The sequence below is a fragment of the Dipodomys merriami genome, unplaced genomic scaffold, assembly GCF_024711535.1.
Source record: "Dipodomys merriami isolate MVZ:Mamm:240054 unplaced genomic scaffold, mDipMer1.0.p SCAF_151, whole genome shotgun sequence".
In the NCBI taxonomy this organism is placed as follows: Eukaryota; Metazoa; Chordata; class Mammalia; order Rodentia; family Heteromyidae; genus Dipodomys; species Dipodomys merriami.
The window spans coordinates 42,915-67,939 of record NW_027202838.1 but is presented as its reverse complement, the minus strand read 5'-3'; the positions used below and the strand labels follow the sequence as shown (position 1 = coordinate 67,939).

The 25,025-nt window shown below is 42.0% G+C and overlaps 2 long non-coding RNA genes across 2 annotated transcripts; one reads left to right on the top strand and one right to left on the bottom strand.

Annotated features, from left to right (window-relative positions):
• Window positions 1–2,541: 2,541 nt before the first annotated feature.
• On the top strand, window positions 2,542–8,025 carry LOC138827135 (uncharacterized). The gene is made up of 3 exons (XR_011371988.1): window positions 2,542–2,574; window positions 7,099–7,272; window positions 7,881–8,025. It is a non-coding gene; the product is annotated as an uncharacterized lncRNA (long non-coding RNA).
• An 8,319-nt stretch (window positions 8,026–16,344) lies between these two features.
• On the bottom strand, window positions 16,345–24,401 carry LOC138827133 (uncharacterized). Its single transcript, XR_011371987.1, has 4 exons — window positions 24,222–24,401; window positions 18,379–18,486; window positions 16,988–17,095; window positions 16,345–16,626 (listed from the first exon to the last, which is right to left on the bottom strand). It is a non-coding gene; the product is annotated as an uncharacterized lncRNA (long non-coding RNA).
• Between the last annotated feature and the right edge of the window lie 624 nt (window positions 24,402–25,025).

The following is a 25,025-nucleotide window of genomic DNA, read 5'->3' as shown; positions in this document are numbered from 1 at the left end:
ACTCATTATCTTGCACATGTAATTGTAACCCCTCTGTACAGTATTTTCACAATAAAATAAAATAAAATAAAAAATAAAATAACCAAATTTCAAGTAGGATAAACTCAGAAATCCACACTGTCACATTGTAATTAAATTGTTGAAGACAGAGAACCTCCAGAGTAATACATACAACTCATCATACACAAGAGATCCTCAATGAGATTATGACCAATTTCTCATCAGAAATGTAGGAGGACAGCAGACAGCAAGAGCAACAAAGTTAAAGTGCTAAAAGTAAAAGACTATCATCCAACCTTTCCAAAAGAAGAAAATCTGGACACCAGTGGCTCATGCATGTAATCCTAGCTTCTCAGGAGGCTGATATCTGAGGATTGCAGTTCGAGGCCAGACTGGTCAGAAAAGTCCCCATGAGACTCTTATCTCCAATTAACCACTCAAAAACCAAGTGGTAGAGCACTAGCTTTGACCACAAAGAGGCTCAGGGACAGTGTCCAGGCCCTGAGTTCAATACCACACCTGACAAAAAATAAAATTAAAAAATAAAAAGAGAAAAACTTTCCTCAAAAAATGAGAGCTGAGCTGAGTACTAATGGCTGGGGGCCTGTCATCTTAACTACTCATGATTCTGAATTTTGAAGATTATCTCTAATTAACCACCAAAACAAAACAAAACAAAAAGCCAGAGTAGAGCTGTGGCTCAAGTGATAGACGACAGGCCTTGAGGGAAAAAAAACTTAGGGATGGCATGAATGCCCTGAGTTCAATTACCAGGACAAGCCCTCTCTCCGCCCTGAATCTTTCCCAAAAGAAAAAGCCAAATAAGAGCAAAAAGGTAAAAAATTCAATCTTAGTAGCCCTCTCAAACACACAAAAATAGAAATAAAAGCAATGAAGTGAGCATGCTGGTAAATCTAAATAAGGCTTTATTGTTAGAAAACAACAGCTATGGGGGCTGGGAAATGGCTCAGTGGTAGAGCGCTTGCCTTGCATGCATGAGGCCCTGGATTCCATTCCTCAGCACCACATAAGCAAAAAGAAAAGAAGCCGGAAGTGGCGCTGCGGCTCAAGTGGTAGAGTACTAGCCTTGAGCTGAAGAGCTGAGGGACAGCGCCAAGTCCCAGAGTTCAGGCCCCATGACTGGACACCCCCCCCCCAAAAAAAAATCCAGCTATAAACAATAACTAGTTACATATTGTTGTTGTTGTTGGTTGTGGGGCTTGAACTCTGGGGCCTGGACACTGTCCCTGAGCTCTTCAGCTCAAGGTTAGTGCTCTACCACTTGAGCCACAGTGTCACTTCCAGTTTTCTGGTGGTTTATTGAAGATAGGAGTCTCATGGACTTTCTTGCATGGGCTGGCTTTGAATCATGATCTTCAGATCTCAGCCTCCTGAGTAGCTAGCATTACAGGTGTGAGCCATTGACCCCTGGCTGGTTACATATTTTTAAAAGAGAAGTTCTATGTTTCAAATGTAGAATCTCTAGTTTCAAACTAGATCCCTCTCACTAGGCAGAGGATCTACCACTGGAACCCACTCCCCTAGACCTTGCCTTTCATTAATTTGAAAATATCAACCCACTGCCTCTTGATTACAAAGCAAGAATCATATGATAAATTATTTTTCTCATAGATGGTATTATCTGCCAGTAACTCCTAGTGGAAGTGGATATTTCCACCACCAAGTGAAGTGAGAGAGAATAAAGGCCCAGTGACCCAGTGGTCCCAGTGCAGGGAATCCTGCATAAAAGAAGAGAAATGTACATGTAAATGATGGAAATCCACAGGAGGTAGAGAAATGCAGCCTGCACCTGGCTTCACCTCCTGATTTTCCCTTTCCCATGCCTGGTTGAATCCTTCCTGGCCATATTTATTACAATGTATCCTTTCTTAGCAATACCTCCTGTACCTCAGTTATAGGTTTGAAGTTTCTCTTATTCTGAGAGTTTGTTTGCTTTGTGGTTTCATCTTGTATATTCTTACAGCCTTTTACTTTTAATAAATCATTTCTTCAAGTGGTGTGCCAGAGATTTTGAGTTTTTTAAAAATAAAATCGTATGGCATCAAACATAAAGAATCAAGGTTTAATTTTTAATCTGGATATCACTCTGGTAGTCTCTTTGATAAGCTCTGGTGTGCCTAGGACTTCATTGTGGTGCACCATGGATTCACACATTGTTGGACCCAGTCCTAGGACCTACCCACAAGAAAACTGAGGTCTTTGCACTGGGAGCCTGGGGTTAGTGTCTGTGCAGGAGCAGATCCTAGGATCCCATGGCCCTGAAGAAGGAGAGAGGTGCTTGGCCACTGTCCCAAAACATTGCCATGGTGATGAACATAGTCATCCACCTTGACCTACCTGAAGTCATTGACAACAGTCCTCAAGGTCTAAGAGCTAGACCCTGGCTGTAATTGGCCCATTCTTCTCTGATGTCACTGGGTCCAGCTGGATTGGTCCATTTCCTCATTGATCTCACATGCCATTGTGAGGTCCCTGCAGTGGTTCCAGAAGGTAGGTAGTTTCTGTGCAGTGCTGAGATCTCCTTGGATGACTACTGGACTAAGTCAGAGCTAGGTTGATACTTTTTTTAGCTGGGGAGGGAGGTTTTGTGTTGTGTGGGTTTGGGGATTTCTGTTATTCTGTAGTTTAGATTGTGCTAATTTCAGTTAAGATATACTACCACTGAATTGATTTAGCTGTTTCATTAAGATTTGATACCCAACACATTGATTTTGCTAATTTTAATTATGATTTGCTACCTACTGTATTTACTTAGCTAAGTATAGTTAAGATTTACTATGCATCATATTTAAGGAGCTAAGTTTAGTTAGGGTTGATTCCCTGCCATCCCATAAAGAAAATGGAGTCAAATGACAATGGATACACTACATTCTCCTCCAGGGAAGATGAGATCCTTGCCAGTCAATACCATGTACAGCATGTACATTGTCTATGGCAGCTATGGGGAAGTGAAGGCCTATCTGCCTCACAGACAGTGAGGTAGCAGTAAAAATACTGGAGAGAGAAGACTACCGTATGGTGGTAGAAAATGAAGTGGATATTGTTAAGGCTCTGAATCACCCCCACATGATTAGGGTGTTCCAAGTGATCCAGGGAGAGAAACATGTCTACCTGGTAATAGAAATGGCCACCAAGGGAAACCTGCAAAAGTGGATCAGAGCATCATGCCACCTATTTGAGAATGAATCTAAGTTTCTGAAGCAGATAGTAACTCCTGTGCAGTACTTTCATCTGAATAGGATGGCCCACCTTGACCTAAAGCCTGACAACATCCTACTGGATGAAAATGGCAATACTAATGACTTTGGGTTAAGCCCGAGGATTGCCCCAGGGCAGTTGCTCACAGAAATGTGTGGTGCCTACATATTCCATGCCCCTGAAACCTGAAACAGGTTTCAAGGTGGATCTCTGGGGCCTGGGCACCAGCTTGGTTTTTATGATTACAAGAAAATTCCCATTTAAAGGGACCACTTCCATCCAACTATGTATACCAATTATACAGGGCAGGTATGATGTACCATATCACCTGACTGCAAAAGGACATAACATCCTTTCACAGATGCTAACTGTAAACCCACAGCAGAGGCCAGATACACACCAGGTAATGGTTTGATAGAGTTGAGGAAGGCTGTCTGTGTCCAGGTGAGCCACTGTCCAACAAGTTAGGTCCGACAATTGTCACCAGAATGTGTTTCATGGGATCCAACAAACTTCAGACCTACACATTGGTACTACAGAGAACATTTGATGAAGTGATGGCCACTTACTTTCTGATAAAAGATGGTTTAAAACAAGATAGTGCCAGCCCTGTGAAACTAAATCAGTGCACCTGCTGTGTTCAACCATACCCAAATGTCACAAACCTTCCCACTTTTCTTGTAAAGAGATCAAGTTTAACATGACCATTTCAGTCTCTTCTGCCAATGTGCAGCTAGACGCAGTGCCGCCTCCCTGCCATTCCCCTCTGCTTCCTGCAGAGGAACTCCATTCCCAGTATCTCACACCATACTTCAGTGGCTGCCCTCAACTGCTTCTCCCTCCTGACGAGCTATGAAGAGACAGCTGTAAAGCAAAAGCCCTGCCCTCTGCAGAGCCCCAGGATAAGAACAGAGTCTGCAGGGTTAGCAAGAGACAGTGCTGCAGTGAGCCTGGAATGAAGCTTAGAAGATATGGGGTCTGGTATGGAAGAGCTGCCAGAGGAGGCTGCACAGAAAGTTCATACTGCTGTGTTCCCAGCATACCTAGCAAAGACTGCTGCTCTTGTCTTGGGAACAGAGATAAAACATCAGAGGAAAATGCCTTTCACTCTGAGCAGCCTAAGAATGATAGCAGAGACTCTATCTCGAAAAGAAAATGGGGCAAGAGGGAAGTGGTTAGCAGGATAGTAATCCCTGCTCTTCACAGATGGTGCTGCTGTCTGCGAACCAGGGAACAGAACAGTTACAGGGAAGGCAGAGAAGAGCCCTGAAAGACTTCAAAGCCACTCAGAGCCAGAAGCCCTATCACTGACATATGAAGCTTCTCACACACCCATCTGGAGACAGCAGAACAACCCCAGCCCCAGGGGGTTTGGAAGAACAGGGTCATGCAAGAGAAATGAGCCTGAGTCTCTGAACACTAATAACCCTATTAGAAGATGGCTCTAGTCACAAATTGTACTGCCTGAATACACTTAAAACTGATTTCTTAGGGAAATCAAAGTGAAAGTCTTTCAAAGACAAAACAGGAACAATCATTATCATAAGGAAACAATTGAGGTCAAACTGTCTGTGGTTGCCTAGAAATGCTGTCCTCTAAAGAGAGGACATCCTTAGAACACTCAGGATGAATGAGAATAGCTTAGAAGTGTTTGTCTTCTCACTTTAAAACTAGCTAAATGACTTCAGCTTTTAAGCTTGAATTCTAATTTTACTTAGAGTGTGTAGACAAATCCCTATTCCCTTTGTTTAGAAATGTATGTGGTGTAAATCTGTATATTTTATAAACCTATGAATCTATCAATACTATAGTCTATAAGAACCTGTAAATTTATTCCCTTATGTAACTGTAACCTCTCTGTATATCACTTTGACAATAAAATTAAAATAAAAATCTGAATTCTAGAAGTAATATTATAAATATTATGTAACTCTGTTCTTAAAATCGAGAAAACCCAACTTTATTTGCAAGCAAGAGAGAGAGAGAGAAAGAAGAGAGAGAGGGAAAAAAGAGAATGAGAAACCAGCATCAATTGCTGCTGGTGAAGATCTTGAATTCTGCACCTCCTCTCCTGTGAGAAAGAGACTCACGAGTGATTACCACTGCCTGTGGTCACGCCCCCATCACCATGACTAGGCACATAACACAAAGGAAATGAGAAAAGTCGATAACACACATTCTATCCATTTCCCCAAGGCTGCACAGCCCAAGGGATCAGAGCATGAAGATGCATCTTAACATAGACTGTGAATTTTCAGTTCTAGACAAATGACCGCCCTGGCAGAAAGAAAAACTAAAGGTTTTTGTTGTTGATGGCAGTGGTGGTTGGGGTAAAATTTTGGTAAGAACAGCTTGGTTTTACTTTGACCTTTTTCGCTTTGTTCTTTTCTCCTTAAAAGAAATTCTTTGTTTTTCCTTGTATCTTATGAAATAATTCTTTCAGTTTTTTTTCTATTTTCCAAATTATATTTTTCATTTAAATATATTTTTCCTCTCTCTATCCATGCCTGCTCCATGTCTCCTAGTCACAGAGCTTGAAGTCAGGTCATGAACACTGTCCCTGAGCTCATGTTAAGGCCAGTGCTCTGCCTCTTGAGCCACATTTCTACTTCTACTTCTGAATTTTTTGGTGATTAATTGGAGATGAGTATCCTGGACTTTTGTTCCCAGACTGACCTCAAAACTCAAACCTCAAATCTCAGGTGTACAGGCATGATCCACCTGTGCCCAGCAGGTTTAGATGCTTTAATTTACATGTAGGGCTAGGTGCTGACTCTGAGCTTTTATGCTCAAGACTAACTCTAGCACTTGAGCCACATCACTTCAGGTTCTTTGGGGATGAGTTAGAGATAATAACCTCAATGTCTTCCCTACCTTGGTTGACTTTGAAGAGCCTCAGACCTCAGCCTCCTGAATAGAGGAGTACACGTGGGAGCCATGGGTGCCTGGCCAATTAATAAGTCCCCAAACTACCTTGAATACTTTAGAATGACAAACCGTTTTCTACTGCCTGGATTTCAGACACACTGCAGGTTGTAAGGGAGGAACAAGCTGTGTTGGAGAACCAGAAATACTTGCTCAGGGTGCTAATGTATCAGAGAAACTATTCACTGTGAGGTGAAATGTGATTTACTCTTTGAATCAACTAAATTCCTTTCTTTCTAGTCTTTTTCTTAATAGAACACTTCACTTCATTGTTTTTCAATTCCAAAAAATTTAAAATTAAATTTATCCCTTCTTTGAGAATTGATTACACAATAAATGAGTTTCCTCATTTGTGTGCCTGTTTTCAAGGGCCTGATATGGGTCTTGTGTCCTATTCCACCATGGCTCCTCCTGAGATGAGCTTCCTCAGGAGAGTCAATGATTGTGTAAAAGGTCTCATAAACTGACAGGTGTTATAGAGGAGTCTGGGTGGACTCAAGTGACTGGATGAGATTGTACTCATTTATACATAGCACTGATTTAATATTTCAAATGAATGAAATGTAATCTTATTTCTTACTACAAAGCAATATATATACATTTACATATTATATATATATATATGTCTGTCTTTGAAAGAATTGCAAACTTTATTTTAGAACTATATGAAACTCAAGAAAAGTAGAAATTGGTAAGGTTGATATTTCAAAGTAGAAATTGGTAAGGTTGATATTTCAAATCAAGTAAATAGGTTGTATTTTATTTTACTTTTTTGCATGTCAACTTTATGCTTAATTCACACTGAAATTTTCAAAATCAATGAGAGTGCATTTCAAAAGCTGCTCACTTTTGGCCATTTAAAAAACTTTTATAAGCATGTATTAGTATAACATGTGGTTCTGGGATTTATTTTTTTCCACATAAAACTATCCATGATAAACTGTCTGCCGGCAGGTATTCAGTGTGAACATTCCATGATGACCTGTCACCACAGTGATGAAATGAGGCATGTCTTGCCTTCTATTTCAACTGTCAATCAGAGCCACGTGTCACATTTGTGAGTAGTTGGGACATTCTATTTCCTGTAAAAGTCCTAAGAGATGGGAAATCTGAGAAGCCACTGTAGAGGTATGTACATACTGAGGTTCTGAATGCTGCTTTTATCCATGGGACTGCTCTATCTTAATCTATATTTCTCATTTTTTACATTCTGTAATAGTTTTATTTTTTTTAATCTTTTTTAAAATTTTTTTTGCACTCCACGTGGCTGGGAAAGAGAGGAGAGAGAGAGGAAAGAGCTAGAAAAGAGCAGAAAAAGGGGTAAGAACAGCAGCACTCACGTGGTATTCAGGTAAGAGGTAGGTTTATTCAGTAGACCTGATGGGACCAGGCAAGGTTGGCACTCCACGTGGCTGGGAAAGAGAGAGGAAAGAGCTAGAGCAGAGAGAGCTAGAAAAGAGCAAGAGCAAGAGAGAGAGAGAGAGCTAGAAAAAGGCAGAGAGAGCAATAGTTTTATTTTTTAAATTTAATTGCCACAATGATGTTACATTTATATCCATAAGGTAATGAATACATTTGTAAATGTTACAAAATTTCATTAAAATATTCAATTAAGTTATGAAACTAATTTTAAAAATATTTTAAATTCTAAATATTGTAGTTTTTCCAATGTAGGGTTTGTAAACATCTTGGAAGAGAAAAGATAACAGGGAACACAAGTACTCTCCCTCCAACAGGTGAGGGGACTCGTGATACTGAATAGAACAATGTCAGAATTTGAGATGTGGCTTAAGGAGTAGAGTGCCAAGCTTGAGCATAAAAGCTAAAGGAGACTAAAGCATCATGAATTGAAGGCTAAGTATCAGCACAAACACAAGGAAAAGGTGAATATATTAATAAAATTCCATGAAACATAGGTTGTATATCTTCTTCTTCATGTAGATGTCCTTAGACATAGTAATCCAGAAGTTTGGGATGGGTTTTCAGGGTATAGTGACTGAGAGAGTACTGATAACTTAGTCCCTGTTAGGCAGATAATGGTGTAGTGTTGACAAGGAATTGGGTTATCAGGATAGTGGAGTGGACACGGGGTGATGGAGGGAAAGTAGCTTGGGTATTAGTATTAGCATTAGTTTGTGCGAGTTATGCACTGTGGCAGTGAATGTGTATCTACAAGGGAGATCAACTTCTGCTCTCTTGTCCTGAGGCAGCTAGTGAAGGTGAGACTTACTGAGCTCCTGGCTGGTGAGGAGGACCTGAGAAGGAAGATGCCTGTCCTCAGCTGCCCTTGTCCCTTACTTGTTCTTTCACTCAGCTCAGTAATCACCAGAAAGTTGTCACCATCCTCCAACCATCAGTTCAGTAGGACACAAGGCCTCTGTTAATTAGTTTTAACTGCTCATCAGGGATGATCAAAGAACAGTGAATTCTTGGAACAGACATCAAGTGGCAATTGGTTTGGGATGTTCTGAGTTCTGAGCCTTCTTGGGTGCCAAGTAGAACAATGGTCACACGTGGGGTCACCTACTGGTCAGGAAGGTTCCCTAGAGACCTTTGACTGAGAAGATGCTGAGAGAGGATTGTCACAAGTGAGCACCCTCTCATGTCCTTCAGAGAAAGTCTATTTATAAGAAGCTATCCTATTTTTGGTCAGGAATAGAAAGGTAGAGGCATTAGGCACAGGTTCATGATTTGAACCTTTCCCTGGCTCAAGCTGTCCCCTAGAGCATTAGTATTCCCAGAGTCACTTTGTTACAGAGGATTTAAGACTAAGACTTGCTCTTGGTTCTAGATTCCATGACATCATGCAGAGGAATCAAGAGTTGGGGGAGCTCTGTATCCAGCACCCAATTAGATTCTTTTCTCATTACCATCACTCAGGAGTGTATTGAATCTGAGGAAGTGTTCAAAATCTCTTACTTTCAATTCTTGCTATGATCTTTCCTCAGGGCTGGGTTGAAATCACAGGAAACAGTAGATGTTCTCTATGACTTGCAAATTATTTAATCACATAAAGAAAGTAGACTTCAGGCTCACCTGTCTTTCCCCATGGTTAACCAATTGGAACAACATAGGCAGACAACTCCAAACATGGAACTTTGCACAGAGTAATCTATACATTGTATAGATTCCATATTCAATTTGATTCCAGGACACCAGGACTCAACCCTTTGATTCCTATCACCTTTTTCTCTATCTGATGTGTTATTTCTATGTGAACTGCTCTCAGTGAAAGTATTTGCCCACATAATCACTCTGTGATGTTTAAGCACTTGCCACACTGGAAAATCTTCATGTTAGGTTAATTAGGTAGGTGCTCAATGAGAACACCACATGTTATTCAGGCAAAGAGCTGTTTATTTCTGAACTTCTGGTTTAAGGCCAGTTTGGGGATTCTAGGTGGCTAGAAATGGCCAATTCACCCCTGGGCCATGTCTTATCTAGGGCATGGGTGAGGAGAAAGTGTGGTCAGGTGGGGGAAAGCTGTGGCCAGGTGGGAGAAGGTGTGGCAACCTCTGATGTGGCTATGATCTCAGAGCCTGGGACCCTCCCACAGTCAGATGAGAGGAGTGACCAGGGGCAGACCAATATGTGATCTCAGAGAAGGGGGAGATGACTGCCTCCAGGTATGCCAGTTATATAGTTCACACAGGTACTGGTAGAAGATGTATACAGATGCGGGGGGGGGGGAGAGAATAGTCATCTGTATGGGGCCCTCCCGGAGTGTACCTTACACTGCTCAAGCCCACACTGACTCGGTCAATTTGACCAAAGGATTAAGAAGACCAAAATCTTGAACAGAGAGTCCTGACAAAATGGACCAATCTCTCATGCTTCTGCTAACAGCTATTCTACTCTCAACTTCTGTGAGAAATTACTTCTGTTTTTGTTAGCTTCCATGTTTGTGTGAGATTGCTCAATGTCTTTCGGTACCAGGATATTTCACTTCATGTAATATCTTTCATGACCCTTCAACAGTCTTCTCATCACACAAAGAAAAATGCGTTCCAGATGTTAGATATGCAAGCAATGCATAATGAAAACAAAGAACATCACATTGTACTTCAAAATAACAGCAATATAATTTGTAATCAAATAAAATCTTTGAAAAAAATTATTACGAATTGTCACATGGTCAGCTATTCTACTCCCAGTCTCTGTGAGAAGTTGGTTCTAGTTTTCAAAGCTTCCATTTTTGTGTGAGATTGCTCAATAGTTTCTGCACCTTGTAATTTAACAATATAGGATCTTCCATAGTCCTCCAAGAGATTGTAAATGACAGCCTTCTTCTCACCTCTGCTTTAATACTTCACACTTTAGTTTTCATTTGCATTTTGAAGAACCCCTTAAAATCTTGAGGGAAAGCTAGGCACCGGTGGCTCATGTCTGTAATCCTAGCTACTCAGGAGGCTGAAAGCTGAGGATCCCGGTTCAAAGCCAGCCTGGACAGGAAAAGCCCATGAGACTCTAATCTCCAATTCACCACAAGAACACCAGAAGTGGCACTGTGGCTCAAATGGTAGAGCACTTTCCTTGAGCTGAAGAGTTGAGGGACAACACCCATGACCAGAGTTTAAGCCCCATGACGTACAAAAACAAATAAAAGAAATAAAATCTTGAGGGGCTAGGTAACACACATTGCCTCTTGTCTTCTTGTTTTAAAAGATACATTTTATTTTTTTTATTCTGCATTACCTCTTAGAAAACTTTTGAACTCAAATGACAGTTTTCCTTAATGCAAGAATTACAATCAACAGCACTGTACCAAGAATCTAGACTTAACATCTTTTTGTCTTTTGAAACACATATCCAATATCAGTATAGCATTGAAACCAAGTCGCATTACACAGATAAACTTTTTTACCCTCTTTGTAAACCTTTTTTTAAAAATGTTTAATACATCCAAGGGGCAGTTCTAGCAATACCAATCATATCACTCAATTTACCACCAGGTTTTCAGGGTCCATCTGCAAGCAAGAGAGGACAAAGTCCACTCACCCCTCCTATAGAATGGGCTAATTCCCATCTGCCTCTTTAGGGTTAGGTGAACTGCCTTTGTGCCAGCTTGCCCTCTTCACCATGTGTGGACTTCCCCAAGCCTGGATAAGCTTCACTTCTGCCTGTTCACCCCTCACCCTTAAAGATAAGTCTTCTATTGTCTCATACTGTTTTTCCCTTTCCTTTTTTTTGCAGGGGGGTCCGGTCGTGGGGCCTGAACTCTGGGCCTGGGCGCTGTCCCTCAGCTCTTCAGCTCAAGGCTAGCGCTCTACCACTTGAGCCACAGCGCCACTTCCGGCTTTTTTCTTTTTGCTTATGTGGTGCTGAGGAATCGAACCCAGGGCCTCATGCATGCAACGCAAGCACTCTACCACTGAGCCACCTTCCCAGCCTTTTTTTTTTTTTTTTTCTTGGCTGGAATACCCAAGCCTCAACAGCTATGTTATACTCCAGGAAATTCTACAACATTTTGAAAGTGTGTTCTTAAAATCTCTTGTGTAGCTCATATGTATCAGAACTGTAAACTTAATTCTCTCAATTTCTTGTGCCCTGTATAGAAAACTGCCAATGGGCACATGTTCAAACTGTGCGCTTTTGTCTTTTTCTTTGAAACAACTGACATTTGATGATGTGACCATGGATTTCTTGCCAGCCAAGTGGCTGTGCTGGACCCTGGCTTAGGGGGCTCTGTACAGGGATGCCATGGTGGACAACTACAGGAACCTGGTCTTTTGATTTCTGCACCCTTTTGTCTTGGGAAGGGAAGGTGAATCACATAAATGTTGGGACAGAAGGTGAGCCAAGCCAGGTGCCAGTGGTTCAAACCTGTAATTCTAGCTACTCAGGAGCCCTAGATTTTAGGATCGAGGTTCAAAGCCAGCCCGGGCAGGAAAGTTCCTGAGACTCATCTCCAATTAGCCACCAGAAAACCAAAGTGGCACTGTGGCACTCACCTTTTGCTGAAGAGCTCAGGGACAGCACTGAGGCCCAGAGTTCAAGCCCCACAACCAACCAAAACAAAAAATGGTGAACCAATACAATAATGATACTCACTAGACACTATAGATATCATGTTGGAAATGATGTGTACCAGGTAGGAGTAGAGTATTGGTAGGGGAAAATTCAGAAAAAAATGAGGGAAGGGGTAACACTTTTTAAAAAGAAATGTACTCTTTTTTTTTTTTTTGGGGTCCAGTAGTGGGGCCTGAACTCTGGGCCTGAGCGTTGTCGCTCAGCTCTTCAGCTCAAGGCTAGCACTCTACCACTTGAGCCACAGCCCCACTTCCAGCTTTTTTCTTTTTGCTTATGGGGTGCTGAGGAATCGAACCCAGGGCCTCAAGCATGCAAGGCAAGTGCTCTACCACTGAGCCAACTTCCCAGCCCCAAGAAATGTACTCTTTACATTACTTATTAATACTCCCGTCTTCTTACAAGACCTTTACAATACAATTTAAAAATAATTAAATAAAAATTAAAAAATAAAGGAAGTGGGCAGCTCAGGCAAGAGGATCACAAGTTTAGCCAAAATAGTTAAATTGCCAGACTACATCTTACAAAACCAAAAGCAAGAATTCTTAGGTAACAACACAAAAAATTCCAGACTCTAGGAGACTCCACAGGACCACTGGTTTCTTTAGCAAAATGTGGTAAAGTAAATAGTGCCTAAAGTGTCATATCCATACAGAATGTATGGATGTGATTTGTATGCTACATCAATCAATTCAAGACAACAAAACAGAGAGACATATTGACATATCAAGATTATTTGATGATATTAGGGAGTTACTGCCTTTTCTGAAATGTGACAATGATACCAAGATTATGGAGACAAGCACACTTATCCTTCTAAGGTCTATTTACAAATAATAAAGAAGAAAGAAAATGACCATGAGCATATGTGGAATAAAAAGGACCACAACTATGTTCAAATCCGCTGGTAAACTTGGGGAGTATATACAATACAGATCTGAAATAAAGTATCTTTTAATGAAGTTGTAGGATTTTGGTTTGGAATTTATCATCATTTAAAGAATGAGATGTGCTTACATCACCAGTTTGAGACGCTGTTTATTCTCTAATCTAAAATGCACTGTTATCAAACTACTTATGTGCTGGAATGTACTTTCGGTTTGTTAATCTTGCTCCATTAATTGATCTGATCAGTCTGGGCAGAACTGTTTTAAGTGAAATGGAAAAAAATTATAACAGACTATAACATAAAACAGACTATTTCATTGGGACCTCCATAGCAACACAGAGGGCTTGGAAACAGAAGGAGTTGAAGGGAAGTGGACTGGGCCTGTGCCCTTGCGAGGGTCAGTGTCTTGTCCACAAGGATGCAATCCTTGTGGGCAGAAGCTGTCTAAGATCCCACCCCTCATGTGCAAAATCTGTTTATCAGCTAGGACACAGCAGTGGAGGGAGCCCTGACTTATCCCCAGACCACCAGATACTCACAGCATACTTTATAAACACCATCTTTACTTTTATATGCATGGAAATGCCCATGTTGGCGTTCAGAACCAGTCCTTTAACACCACAACAGCAACAACAACAGCATAACAGAAGAGTTCTTTTATCTGTATCCATCATTGCACACATTTGTACCAGTTATAAAATATTGGATCATCTAGATGCAATTTGAGAACATTCGATTACATAATATCTTGTCATTAAATTTCCTATGTCCACTCTTGGGGTGCTCTGCTGATTTGTGTATCAGATTTCTGCCCTGGGCAGTTCTCATTTTGTCTGTTGGGTTGTTTTGGGTTGTTTTTCCTCCTTGCTTTAGGAACTCCTTCCTGTGCAGAGCTCTAGTGATTTTCAGAATCACGGCACATCATCATGGAGTGGTGATTTTTGTTTTTAAATTTCATTTCTGTCTAGGACAGATAATCTGCAGATTGGCCCTACATTGGTAGGGAGGATAATGAAGGAATCTACCTGCTTGGGATAGAGAGCTATTCTGTTGCTCAGATCCAACCCCTCCCTCCTCCATGGATTCCTTCCTTCATGTCACTGGGAGTGTATTCACTCACAAACTCATTTGCAAAGCATTCTTCACCATGTTGTTCTGTTGCTCCCAAAGCACCCGTGCTCACTGCTAGCTCTTCAGCTTAGGCTTATGAAGATAGCAAATATTTACTCTGGAGCATTTTATCTGGAATTGATTGTGATCTTCATGGAAAGCATAGAACATCCAGAGAAAAACTCACACAATCCCCCCTCAACACACAATCACACAGAAACACACACATACCTCCTTTTCAATGCTGTTTTCCTTAAGTGTGTTTAAAATATTTCTTATACTGAGAATTTGTCATGTTGAGAATCTTGGTGACTAGGTCTATGATGTTAAATCAGTCATTAAACTTCACTGCTCAGAAGGTTTGCGCTATCATATTAAAGGTTGTGAAGATTCAAAACCAGGCCAAGGGGTGAAAATCTAATGACTTATCATTCCCATTTTACAAGAAAAGCTCTTTCCATCCTGTTCTTTTGTCTGTTGTCAATTAGTTAATATACTGCCTGGTGGTTAACCTGCAGACTGCTAGGAAAAACCAGGCTTGTGATTCCACAGGGCCTTAGATGAGGATTTGGACATCAGAGCCTATGAAAGTAGGTTCCAGAAGGATGAAGTATAGGTCCTCAGATTCCCCACCCAATGCAAAATATTCCTTGCAAACTTGGCTGCAATGCAGGACATTGGGACCTGTATTGTGGAGGAGGCACAACTTACTTGATATAAAACTGGAAGAGTAATATATGACAATATCTAGTACACAGAAGATTGCATAGAGTCTCAGTTCTCCAACCTCTGGGATTTTCTCTTCATTATCAGCTGCTAGGGCATAGGTGTGCCATTGTCCTGACTGAATGAGAAACACCCCATCGGGAAAGTTAGAAGATGGATCTTCAGTTTTGCTCCCCAAACACTCAGGGGTTCAAGTAACCTGCTTGTGATGACCTGGAGGGTTCCCTCTCCAGATTCTGAGTTCCTAGACTCCTGTCTTTCAGAAGAGAAATTACTGGAAATATCCAGAGTCTCTGATTCTAACTGCATTGTATTAATCAATTTGAAGAGAGAGATTCAGGAAAGGAGTATTTTTAGGAGGAGATTCTATTCCTTAATTGAATGACCACATGGAGATCTGTTTGTCCAAGTAACACACACACACACACACACACACACACAATTATAAAAATTTAATACCTAAGCTTATATGAAATATCATGGCAAAAATCACAGATCATGTGGTCCATGTGTTCTTAACTATGTTTTATATTACTGTCCAATGACAAAGGAAGAGCTAAAAATAGAAGACTAATGGTTGAATATAGACACATAGGGCAATCTATTAAGAAATGTGATTGATGCACAAAAGTGAATGTGAGACAGACACACTGACACTCAGTCAAAGAGACATATAAACACACAGTTTCCCCCCACACACTAGTTCCCCATAACACCATATTCAGGCTACCTGGTACTGATACAATTGAAGATTCTGCTGGGCATGAGAACATGTGAGCAGCAGAGCCAGCAGCAGGATTCTTATGTTGTGGGGCTTTCTATCTCCTAAGGGAGAAGCTTAAAGCAGCTCTGTGGTTGGGTAGGGTGGCATCTCATGGGCTCAAAGCCAGCCTGTGCAGGAAAGTCCATGAGGCTCTTCTCTCCAATTAACTACTCAGAAAAAAGTGGAAAATGGTATTGTGGCTTGAGCACAAAGAGACTAGGGACGGGGTCCAGGCCCTGAGTTCCATCCTCAGGACTGGCGGAGTCAAAAAGAAAGGGAATGAAGATATTGATCAGAAGATGCTGGAATTGAGTCTGAGAAGCAAACCACTGAGTCAAACTCTGGTTTCATATAGATTGGATGTGTTTCCTTAGGAGACATTTCTTAGGAAGGTAACATCAAATTTGATGTTACCTTTATTTCTCCCTCTGTCTCTCTCTGTATATAATATATAAATCTCTCATGCAAACAGCATATAACACCTTACACAAAAATAAATGCATAATACAACATGGCTATATAATGTATAGTATGCACATACAACATATATACATATGTGTGTGTGTGTGTGTGTGTGTGTGTGTGTGTGTGTGTGTGTGTAATATAAGGTTTGGAGCACTGTCTTGGATGATGTAATGATTTTTGCCCATGCAAGTCTATTGAGTCACACCAACATTCAGAAGGGTTCATCTTCACAAGTTTATTCTACCTGACCATGTGACTCTACTTTCCCAAATCAAAGTAATACCATTCACCCAGCCCTGGTGGGTCACACCAGCCATCCTGCAAACTCAGGAGGCTGAGATCTGGGGCAATGGAGGTTCAATCAGGAAAGGCTCCCAGACTCCTCTCTCCAACGAATCACCAAACACCCAGATCACCACAAGGTGGAGCTGTGGGTCAAGTGTTAGTGCACCAGCCTTGATTGAATGAGCTCTGGGGCCGAAGTCACAATCCAAGGTAAAGCCTAGGACATGGAAGATAAACTCCTATGAAGCCACAATCCAGGTTCCAATTTCAGTGATTTAAATGTAAGGTGCATGCCCAGTTAATTGGAGCTGATGGGTATGTATAAGAGAGATTTTCTGATTAATTACCAAAGGCAACTTAGAAACTTCTGTTTCCATATATTCCCACAACTCTTGCTTCATTACAATCATCTGAGAAGAGAGAAAGAAGCAGAAGGGAAGGCCAGTGCACAGACTCCATTTTGTGGCAGATGTCTCCTAACTCTGAGTAAAGAGAGGCCAGCAGACAGAACAACTGAATGATGAATGCTCTCCATTCATCTCTATTCCCATAGTGGGGGAAAAAAAGCAGTGATTTACCTTCCCCCTTCCAAATGTAGTGGATGTGGTCACTCTAGATGCCAGTTTCCAACACGATCCTTCTCAGCTCCATGTCTTCCTCTTCAGTGACAAGGCTGCCTGGTTTTCCTGCATGGAAAAGAAGACAAGACAGTAGCCACATCCACCATCGTACAACCGGCTGTATACTGCATCCTCTGGGATCTCCTGTGCTGTTTCCTGATTCAGAATCCCACCATGTCTCCTCAGCCTCCATCCAGGGACTCTGCCTGGCCCTCATCTACCCACCTCAGTCCAATGGCTCCGATAGCCCAGAAACTCAGTGTCAAATGGGGAAGAGCTTTATTCAGTGGCTAAGCAAGCAGACAAAGCACACATAGCTAAGCTGAAAGGGCCCAGCCCAACCTCACAGAGGGTGGACTTCTCATAGGGAGGGAGAGAGAAACACATGCAGCTCCCTGGCTGTCAGGGGGTATTTATAGGGTAAGTGGAGGGATCTGACCCCAAAGCTATGCAAAGCTGGGTGTTTTATTTTTGCTTTAAGCACTGCTGGTGTTATTCTTTCTGAGTTTCTGCCTGTTGGGGGCATTTATTCCAGGTAAGAAGCAGCCTGCCACAAAACAGATCCTTATCCTTGAGAAAAGGCTGGTGCCCTGTGATCTGCATTATGGACAGGAGGTGGCTTACATTGCAGGGGGGTGGGAGAGAATTTCTCAGGGAAGGCACAGATCCTGCCAGACAAATGTTCATTCTTGGGGTGAGAATTTCATTGCTCAGGAAGGAATGTCTCCTGTTGTCTTTCTTTGAAGCAAAGATGGTGTTTCTCTGTTTCTAAACACCATGTTGCTGAGTTGCCTTCACCAGGCCTCATTTTCCTCCATATCCTGCCTCATTTTCCCCTCAATGACTCTGGTCCCTTGATCTTAGGGTTGCTAGATGGATGAATATCAGCTGTATTTGCTCCAACTGACCACACCTCATTTTGCCCAGCCTGTGCTGCTCCAATATCACTTGTCAGCTGGTCTAAGGACTTGAACTCAGAACCTGCCTGTTGTTCCTGAACTTTTCCACTCAAGTCTAGCCCTGGAAAACTTGAGTCACAGCGCTAATTCCCCTTGTTGGTTGTTTTGTCAGAGATGAGAGTTTCAAGGATTTTCTTGCCTGGACTGGCTTTGAACCTTGGTTGCCAGATCTCAACCTCCTGAGAAGCCAGCATGAGAAGCCACCAGCACCAGGCTGGCTTCATTGTCTTGAGACCCAGATTCAGGGTCGTTGCCTTTTCTCCCAAGGAAGATCAAGGTCACAGGGATAAACACACTGGAGCAAATGAATGCACCATCCCAGCTCTCCAAGCTCAGTGTAGAAGTGGCTGTGGTTTGCTTCTCTGCATAGGAAGAAGCTGCAGTACTTACCTGCCAATATGATCGTGCTGGTTTTCCTTTCATCTCTATTCACAGAGACCATTTTCAATGTGAGGAATTCATCTGTAATTTTCAGTATTTAGATATGGAAAGTGTATTCTGGAAATTCAAAATAACAATGTCACAATGCAAGAAAACAGATGGTTCATTGTGTTCGGTAATGTCTCTGGTGACATGAGAATTCAGTCTCAAGAAACAAGAGAAGTCCCATCCTGCAGGATGGAATGGGGAGTCTTTCTTGGAAAGCTGGCGATTGCAGGTGGAGTCCTGACTCAAACACCTGCAGCCCAGAAATTCATGTGCACCAAGCTTATAAGGACAAGAACTTCATATTTGGGTTGCAGGCCCTAGTCTTACAAAAGCCTACCACAGAGGTGAACACTCAGGGATGATCAAAGCAAACCATGTGCAGAACTAATCAGGAGTGAGCATTCTCTGTAGCCTAGCTTTCTTGGGGCTAAACAGCATGGCACATGCATTTCTAAGAATGGCCCATCTCATGTCTAGGCCTTCGGGAGCTGGAAGAAATGCTCCCACAGCCCAGCAAGACACAAGGATGGCTGTGAATACAAGGAGAAGTTACTCAGACACAAGCATTAAAAAAAAAGATTAAAGAGAGCAAAATCCTTTTACGGGGAAAGGAACAAAGATAAGTTAGGGAAAGGGACTCACACACAGGCATTCAGAATAAGAGCCAGAAGCTCCCTCTTTTTGGCTTGGAAAGGCAAGCAAAGCATGACTTTGTCTATCTGAAGAACGAACATGTGAAGAGTGAGTTGCAGGAAGAATTAGCGAGGAGAAAGTGTAACACCAGCAACAATGAAGACCAAAGATTAACATCCAATTGTGCAAGACTCTAGGTGAGAACCTGTTATTATCATATAAACACCCCTGATGTGAAAGACCTCAGTATTTCTTACTTAGACAGCATGTAGCCTATGCTGGGCTGCACCACTGTCTTTCTGCTTACCTGCCTTCCCTGATTGATTGTTTTTTAATTTGTTCTTTGCTTTTTCAAAAAACCCCATTACAAACTCTGCATAAGTGAATATTTTTATGGAAGTCAGTATTTGGAATGTTGCTTCCTTTTTTGGCAAGATGAAAACCATTGGTGATTATTTCACATCACCATACACACACCTAGTAGATTAGGCCTCTACCTCTTGTAACTGAAGCATAAAGTCGGCTACCCTAGGAGATGAGCATCTGTGGTTGGATTATGGGGATTTTCCCGGTTATTGTGGAGGATCTGCTCCTTCAAGCACGTCTCCAACTCTACTGAAGAGTCTGGTCGCCTTTCATGGCAGCTGCTCCTGTATTGATTGGGGGAAAAGCTTGCCCTGAAAGCATCATGCAGGTTTCCAGTTCCTTTGAACACCTGTTCATGTCACTGCAAAGCATCCTCAAATGTTATCCATAGCAACATGGAAGGCTTGGAAACAGGAGGAGGTGCAGGGAGGAGGACTGGGCCTGAGTCTTGCAAGGTTCAGGGTCTTGTCCACGTGGACTTGGTCCTTGTGGGCAGGAGGTATCTACAAACCCCACCCCTCATCTGCACCTCCTACGTATGACCTAGAACCCAGTGCTGGGGGCCCTAGCTGTACCCCGAATCTTCATATACTCACAGATTGTTTTATAAACACCATTCTCTTGTTGTATTGCACAGTGCTTTACCCTTTTACAGTAGGAAGGAAAGCTTTGGAACAACAACAACAACAAAAAGTACATTTTTAAATCATTATTGATCATCGTAAATATTTTCACCAGTGACGGAATTCTGTGCAATCCATAAGGAATTTGACAAATTTCAATTTTGTACTGTCTGATAATTAATTTTATAGCTCTACTCTTTGGGTGCTCTGCTGATTGTATATCAGATTTCTGGCCTGAGCAGTTATCATGTTGGATGTTGGCTTACTCCTCCTTGGTTTATGACCTTGATCTCAGAATCACTGAGATGTAATTGTGTGGTATTTTTGCTTTTAATTTCCAGCTCCAAGTAGAACAGATAATCTGCAGATCTGTCCATTCAGCCAGTGGTAGGGATGGAAATGAAGGAATCCAACCTGCAGGGAATGGCGAGCTGCTGTTCTGTTGCTCATATCTAAAGAACACACTGTGGATTTCTTCCTCCTGGTCACTGTGAGTGTTTCCACTCACAAAATCATTTGGACACCTCTCTCAGACATCTTGCTCTTTCTTTCCATCCAAAAAGTATACAGACTGCTAGCCTGTCAACTTGTGCTAATGAAGGTTGCAAGTATTCACTCTAGAGCGTGTTATCTGGAATTGTCTGTTGTGATCTTCATTAAAATCATGAAATATCCAGACAAAACCTCAGACACACACAGACAATGATACACACACATTATCTATCGATCGATCTGTCGATCTATCTATCTATCTATCTGTCTGTCTGTCTGTCTGTCTGTCTGTCTGTCTGTCTACCTATCCATCTATTATCTATATATGTACTTGTCTACACACACATACATGCACACATATCTCCTTTTTTTCAATGTTTTCTCCTTAAATGTGCTTCAAGTACTTGCATAGCTGCGGCTTTGTCATGAGGTGAATAGCTGTATGATATTGAATCAGTCCTTACACCTCACCACTCAGAAGGTGTAAGTCATCATTTTAACATTTGTGAGGACTCACAACCACAACATAGAGTAAAAAATGCATGACACTTATTCCCATTTTAAAATTAAAGCTCTTTTCTTCCTGGTATTTTCTATTCTTAGATAATTCCCATCTGGCTGGTTAACCTGTAGACCAGACATGCATTTCCACAAGGTATTTGGACATCATACATATAAAAATATGTTTAAGCACAGGTCCTCAGATTCCCCACCAAATGCAAGTACTTCCTTGAAAACTTGGCTGTCAAGGACAAGCTAGGACTCAGTGAGAGGGTGCCTATATAGTGGAGGAAGCTCAGCTTACTTGATATAAGTGATATGACATCACGTTCTCTACTAGTGGAGACATAGAGCATTAAGTATCTCTGTCGTCCACCCTCCAGGATTTGGTCTTCATTATCAGCTGTGAGGGTGTAGGTGAACCACTATCCTGGCTGAATAAGAAACACCCATCAGGCATGGTAGAGGATGCTCCCCGAACACTCAGAGGTTCAAGTAACCTGCTTGCAATGACCTGGAGACTTCCCTCTCCATATATGAGCTACCAGGCTCTGCTTCTTTCAGAAGAGAATTCACTGGAAGTATTCAGAGTCTCTGATTCTTGCTGCATGGTGTTAATAAGTTAGGAGAGAGAGAGAGAGAGAGAGAGAGAGAGAGAGAGAGAGAGAGAGAGAGAGAGAGAGAGAGAGAGAGAGAGAGAGAGAGAGAACTAGACAGGATGAAGATTTTCAGGGGGACATTCTAGGCCTCTTTGAAATGATCACAAGGAGACCCGTGGGTGAAAGTAACACATGTACAAAATTATAAAAATTCAATACCTAAGCCTATATGAAATAACACTGCAAAAACCACAGATCATGCTGTCCACATGTTCTTTTTTTTTCTTTTTGGTCAGTCCTGGGCCCTGAACTCTGGGCCAGGTGCTGTCCCTCAGCTCTTCAGTTCAAGGCTAGCGCTCTACCACTTGAGACATAGCATCACTTCCAGCTTTGTCTGCTTATATGGTGCAGAGGAATCGAACTCAGGGCCTCATGCATGCAAGGCATGCACTTTACCACTGAGCAACCTTCCCAGCCCCTGTCCACATGTTCTTAATAATCTTTTATATTTACTGCAGAATGCAAAGGAAGAATTCAAAATGGAAGATGAGTTGGAAGAATATAGACATACAGAGCAACTTATTAATAAGGTGTGATTGATACACAGAAGCAATCTGAGACAGACACACTGACTTCCAGACAGACAATTTCCCCACACAGACACTAGTTCCCCACATCACCATATTCAGGTTACCTGGAAGGGTTCTAACTGAGATTTCTGCCAAGCATGAGTCCATGCGAGCAGAAGAGCCAGCAGCAGGATTCTCATGCTGTGGGGCTTTCTGTCTCCAGCTCCGTGGTTAGGGAGGACGGTGGCTCCTCCTGGTTTTTATGAGAGTCTCCTGTGAATCAGCCGCCTGGATGCACCAATCAGTGCTCACCATCCAGGGATGTTGACTCTTCACCTCCCCCCCCCCCCCCCCCCCCCCGCAAAAAACTAATCCTGCTTGACACAGGTAGTCCGGAGGGAATTCCAGCTCACAAGCAGATGAGCAGCAAGAACATGGTGAGCTGAGGACACTTGTGTTCACAGGGAGCAGTGAACTGATTAGCTCTTCCATGTACACAATTATTTATTGTCTCCGACTTGGCAGTTAGTGAAATGGATGGAAGGGCAACCAAGTCTCTATTCTGGCTGAAGGTGAAATGGCAAAGCTTCCTTGCAACTGAGGTTGATTTACCTATCAGGTGGAAGAAGTGAAGTCCTGGGGCAGATAGCATCAGAATCAGATGGAATGTTCCAAACCAGCCCAGGCCATGTGAAAGTCCTGGAGTCTCTTTCCTCCAGCTGACCACCCAAAGGACACAGGTGCAGCTGTGGTTCAAGTAGTAGAGTGTTAGCAGGAGAAAAATAATATCTAAGACATAACAGCCAAGCTCTGAGTCCAAGTCCCAGGACATGTCCTAAATAAAAGGAAAGCATTAACTCAATGTCTATGTCCTTTAGAGAAACAGTGACTTCTATAGATGTCTCACAGAACATTCTTTATTAGACATTCCTATGGATTGACCACATCCCTCAAATAACAGTTGAAGGGAAATGCACCTGGGGACATTTAATTTCTCACCATGGGGTGAAGTTCACAGTCAACCCCAGGTAGCAGAGTCTGTAGTCAATATCTATGGATTTTATGGGCAGAAGCAGAGGCCCTGGCAGAGTGGATGTGTGCTATTGGCACGACAGGAAGAACAGCATGCACAGATGAGCTTTGCACATGATTTTCTGACTGAAAAGCCTCACACTGATATGATGGGAAGAAATAGAGTGGAGTCTTTAGATCTAAGTCACAGAAGGGCAACTCCTCTTCCTTTGCAGGAGGAATCTATCAACTACTAAGAAAAAGCCAGAAGTGGTGTTCTGGCTCAAGGGATGGAGCACCAGCCTGCAGCACAAATAGACTCAGGGATGCAGTCCAGGCCTGAGTTCAAGTCCCAGGATTGGCCATAAAAATATTTGGGACCTGGGGATGGAATAGAGATGTTGGTAATGAGACTGCTGGATTGATTCACAGAAACAAGTCAATGGGGCCAAGTCTGGTCCTATAAAAGATTAGAGGAGCAGACTGGAGCAAAAAAGCAAGATCCACTCATGTGTTGTCCATAATAAACTCATATCATAGTCAGAGATCAACACAAATCTGAGCAAAGGGATGGAAATGAATCTTCCAGGCGAATTCATCTTGTGAGAAGGCAGGAGTATCCACCCTGTCATCTGATAAAAGAGAGTTCCTATTAAAACCAGTTAGAAGAGACAAGATCATTACAGATAAATAAAGGGAGTGATCGATGAAGAAGCAATCACATGGGTTAATATATAGTCACCAAACACGAAGCACTTAAACACGTGAAATAAACATTCTCAGACTCACAGAAGATGACAGACCCCAACACACACGTTCAGGTTTTCCAATCCTATTTGCAGCTCTACATCTTCACCTTCACTTTCATCTTAGGTTTATTTGTTGGATGAGGAGTGGAAAGATATTGATTTGGTGTGGGGGTGGTGGTGGTGGGAGAGCATAATTCAAAATGAAATCATGAGATCCCCTCCTCCTGAGTCACTAAGATAATAACTAGGAGCCATCAATACCTAGACTCATGATCATAGTCTTCAGCAACTTGAGAACAGTCACCTAGGCAAAGGGTAGAGTAGACTGAAATCTCGAGCCAGCCTTGTTCTCAACTCCTGCTGTGTGGAAAAATAGGGTGTGGTTTGAAGTGGTAAATGCAGGAAAATAGGAATCCACTCTACACATCCCTTTTCCCCTCAATTGACTGCGGAATGGAAATCCACAGTACATCAATCTGGAAAATTCCAAATACTATGACATCATGAAAACTAACCCCCAAAGAAAGGCTTGTGACATCTAAAGGTGAAGACACAGAATTTCTTCAAATGAGTAAATCCCAAGTCCAGAATAGGAAATATCAAATACTGGATTCCTCAGGGATGGAAAACCTTTTGTTTTGTCATTGTTCAACTAATGGTAATATTTTTTTTGTCTCAGTCTCAGTCTTATCCTCCAGGAGCATAATAATTTTATTTTTCAGGAGTGATTAGGAAAAGAAAGAATTTTCTGGAAGGAATCAGTCTCAGGAAACTCAGTTGGTCCATTTGCCCACCATCCACAAGTTCATGTCTTGTGGTGGGCCAGGGGTGGGGGTGCAGGAGATCTGTGTATGAATTCTAACCATCCATCCCTCCTGCTCACAGATGTCTCCTGGATAATTTCAGATCTGTCCTTCAAGTCCTATCTGAGGGATTCACAACTCATGGCTTCCTCTGTGACCAACTGGTCCAAGGAAATCCACGACCACTTTTAGTATGAATTCTATTATTATTATTATTATATTATCTACATATCTAATAGATATGTCTATATATCTATTATCT